The sequence below is a fragment of the Coptis chinensis genome, chromosome 7, assembly GCF_015680905.1.
Source record: "Coptis chinensis isolate HL-2020 chromosome 7, ASM1568090v1, whole genome shotgun sequence".
In the NCBI taxonomy this organism is placed as follows: Eukaryota; Viridiplantae; Streptophyta; class Magnoliopsida; order Ranunculales; family Ranunculaceae; genus Coptis; species Coptis chinensis.
Window position 1 is genome coordinate 37,849,182 of NC_141462.1, and position 4,439 is coordinate 37,853,620.

Here is a 4,439-nt window from a genome sequence, read left to right on the forward strand (position 1 = left end):
ACCAAACCCTATCCTATGTATTTCGGTCTGGGTTTGGGTTCGGGTTTTGTCGGATTCGGACAGGGTTCGGTGCGGATATTTTGTTTAGGTTTTGGGCAGGTTTCGGGTTTCAGGCAAGATGGACATCCCTAGGGGAGACCCTAATTGGCTCATCTGGATCTGGTGGGGGAAATCCTAATTGGCTGATCTAGTAGGGGGTAATATTAGTTAACCCTTGATTATATAGGTACTTGTTACTGCCGGACCCCATATTGTGTTGGGCAGACCCCAAAAACTAAAACACTTATTACAAATGTGCCATTGGTCCCAAAAGTTGTTTTGTGTTGGGCAGACCCCAAACCAAAGTGAATTTGACTTATTGCAACCTTTTCAGCCCTTCTCTTCTATTCTCTTCTCTTCCACCATAAACCCTTAAACCCTTAAACCCTAACACTAAACACTAATGGAAGAGCCCAACCCCATTTTAGAACATGAAGATGACGAAGAAAATGTAATACATCATGACCCCATTCAAGAAGAAAATATAGAACAAGTTCCAAGTGACCCCATTCAAGAAAAAAATGTAGAACAAGTTCAAAGTGAAGAAAATAGAGGAATGGATGATGCTGTATTTAATAAGAATAAGGTAAATCTAAATTAAACGTAATTATGAATGTAGTAATTATGCATGTAATAATTATGCATGTAGAAATTATTGATGTGTAAAGTGATTATACATGTAATAATTATGCATGTAGTAATTATGCATGTAGGAATTATTGATGTGTACAGTGATTATACATGTAATAATTATCCATGTAGGAATTATTGATGTGTATAGTGATTATACATGTAATAATTATGCATGTAGTAATTAAACGACGCGGCTAGGTCGTTTGTATTTCACACCAAACGGTCTCGTCACACCGTCTGGACTGTGTCCAAAACGATGTGGCCATGTTGTTTGGGATTTGAATTTGGAAAAAACTATTTGTCTATTTTTTTGCGACTTGAACGGTGTGGTCATACCGTTTGAAGTTAGTCTAAAACGACAAACGGTGTGGCCACACCGTTTGGACTTAGTCTCAAACGACATGGCCACACCGTTCAAGACTAAGTCCGAACGGTGTGGCCACACCGCTCAAGTGGCAAAAACAGACAAGTGAATGATGGATACTTGCCAAAGTGAATGACCTCGACCAAGCTTTGCGACAAGGCCAAGAAATGGAAATGAAGGGCTTGCTTCCCGAAGCATTGTTACTTATAATTCCCTTCTTCAGAAATTATGTGAAGCAGGCCAAATGAAGGATGCAAACAACTGTTGAATGAAATGAGTGATAAGAAGATTGAGCCGGATAATGTCACCTGCAATACCTTGATAAATGCGTATTGTAAGATAGGAGATATGGAATTTGCTTGGAAATTTAGAAATAAGATGTTGGAAGGTGGATTGGTCCAAGACCGTTTACTTACAAGGCTCTCATTCATGGGTTCTGTAAAACGAGGGAAATGGACAAAGCTAAAGAGCTCATGTTCGATATGCTTGATGCAGGTAACCATATCTTAACTCTTTTAAATTGAAGCATTAGAAATTTATTTAGTGAATTGATAATCTGAAGATATATCTTTGAATGGTAAGGATATAAAGTACCTCGAATGTCTTATCGACATATCATTTGTAATTGATGTGAAAGTGTTTCTACATTATCTCAAGAAATAACTCATTTTATCGCTACTTTGATTTTAGAAAGTCGAAATTTTAATATTACAGAAATGCCAAATATTTTCATTATAGTTTACAGTTAGTCAATACACAATGCTATAGAATGAAATATTTAACCACTTGTTCATCGATATTGCTTCAGAACTAGTCACTTATGTACAGGATTTTCTCCAAATTATAGTGTCTACCGTGGATTCCGATGGTTACCGCAATCAAGGCAATGAAGATGCAATTCTAAGACTCCCCGATGAGCTCCTTCTTGTCGATATTTCCATTTGTATACCGATACGGGAAGGTTTTGCAAAGGCGAAAACATTGTTTATGCTCAAAAGTATTCACTCTTATGCAAGGAAAAGGTATATTGGGTGATTTTGTTGTGTACACTAATTTAGCATATGCCTACTTCAAAGTTTGGGAAGCTAACCTTGGCTTCAGAGATGCTTGATGACATGACCAAGAGGTACTTGATGATTACGTTAAGATTTACATGGTCCTTGAATGCTTCTTTTGCCAATGATGGTGACATACTACGCCTTTTTGGGGTCATGTTGTTGAGAGGTTTGATCACAAAGAAAGTCATGTTCCTTCCTTTGAGACCACGTAACCATTGTTTTATTTATTTCATAAGCTGCCACCGACTCATCAGATAAGTGTATAGTCCAAAGTGATATCTCAAATAGCATGTTTGTGCCACAAATCCCACAATGGGAGCACCAATATCTTCTCCTTGACTACATGATTTAACCTCTATGAGAGGAACAGAATGAACCAAAGGATGATGATGCTCAACCTTCTCTTTCTAATTTTGGATGTAGATGAAACTTGATTTTGGGCTTTCGCTAATGAGTGCTCTAAACCTTTTGCAGATGGCTCTAAAACAATCCAAAAGTCAAAACTTTGAGTGGGAAAGCCTTGCGGTTCTTGGTGCAATGGAACCAGCTAAAAGACAACTTCACTTAATTTATAGCCTTCTCAAGACATTCAGAATTTCAGTGGAATGAGTTCGGTTTCTCCAGGTGAAATGCTTCACCCATTATCCACTTAAAACAGGGAAAAAAGATAAATGCTTAGCGCCCAAGGACCTCTCAAGATCTGTCTTTGTTTGAATTGATTGAGATTTTCTTTTATTTTCTCATAGAGTTGCACATTGGCGTTAGGCTCAAGGATTAAAAATCGGAGCAAATATTGGAACTTGTTTTTTAATTGAAAGACAGCTTGATAATATGATTGGAACTCGTTTTATATAGATTAAAAGACCTGCTAATATGTTGTTTTTTTTGCTAAATCTTAGTGATGTACACGCTAACACACTAGATTGTCCTGACCCTGATGCATGGAGCTGCCTACTCCGCTTCTCAAATTGGAAGAATGATTGACAGACAAGCAGACTGATATGCCTCAAACACTGAAAAGACAAGGCAGGAAACAAAAGGGCAGCAGCCAAAGGAATGTACTGAAAGTTTACAAAATCCGATATACAATACTGTCTGTTAACGTGGTAGGGAAAAGAAAAGAAAAAACATGCAGAATATTAAGCAGCAAATTATGTGCATCTGCCAAAAGTAGAGAAACAAAGCTTCTTTCTGTCTTTCTACAATTCGTAATACTTAATCTTGGGTGATTAATTGAACTGTTCCAGGTCCAAACTCCAAACAGTGGGCCTTTAACATAAAAACCACATAGCAAACATCCCCCAACTAAAACCTCCCAGTATATGAGTCTAGACTCTAGAGTAGATATATGTTGTCTGTTTCAAGTAACAAGCATATTACGCTTTAAATACTAATCATTTCTGCGGCCGTAATCATCTCCTAGATCGAAATCCTTGACCTTCACATCCCAAGATCTTCTCCGATTGAATGCAATAATCGATTTGGGACAAAACATATTGTATGCTGTAAAGGAAAACAACAATGTCATCGTTTAGTTTGCTTCCCAAAATAAAGGCATAGGTCAAAAAGATTCAAAGGCACTAATGCACAGAGATATTTAGATGCAAGTTATCCAGACAAGAAAGTCGTGGTAGAGACGGGAGAGACAGATTACCTGCTTTCCTTCCTCAAGTCGAGTGGCACAAAGCTCACCATGTTATAATCATCAACCTACGAAAGATCATTCCAACCAGAAGTTACGCGAGATGGAGGTAGCTAAAACAGTTGGGCATCGCCCTTTTACTAACACATTTTCTGTCCTTGAGTTGAATCGCTCTTTCCCCATTCTGTTGGCTTGTGTGTGTGTCCTAAGTAATGTGTGAACTGACGCATATAAAAATCAAAAGGTTAAAATGATGGAAATGTAAAGGCATATTTGGAAATAGAGGTAATTAAACTTTTCTCAAGAATGAGATGTACCTGTGAGTCGAGCAAGTAAACAACACAGACATTGAAGTTCTTGCGCTTCAAATGATCCACAAAGTTACTTAAGAAGCGGGGAACATGCGAAAAGAGTTCTATCCGACCTACAGATTATGCAAAGAAAATCATCAACTTGTTGCACAGACTACAAGAAAAACACAATCGATACCATAGTTAGTAAATGACTGCTCACGAAAGCAACCACTGGGGGGATAAACTCCACTACAATGAGCTACCCTGCCAGACATAATTCTTGACAAAATAACATTCAATTTTCTAATTCAAACACCTTCCGTTAGAAATAATAAAAGATGGCAAGAGATAACATACTTGAAGGCATAGACCTGACCAATGATTGACTGAAGATTGAAAGAACTAACAAT

General features: G+C 37.7%; 1 long non-coding RNA gene across 1 annotated transcript; it reads right to left on the reverse strand.

The window, feature by feature from the left end:
- Window positions 1-3,558: 3,558 nt before the first annotated feature.
- LOC147487420 (uncharacterized) lies at window positions 3,559-4,121 on the reverse strand. Its single transcript, XR_015200847.1, has 3 exons — window positions 4,054-4,121; window positions 3,749-3,804; window positions 3,559-3,597 (listed from the first exon to the last, which is right to left on the reverse strand). It is a non-coding gene; the product is annotated as an uncharacterized LOC147487420 (long non-coding RNA).
- Window positions 4,122-4,439: the final 318 nt, after the last annotated feature.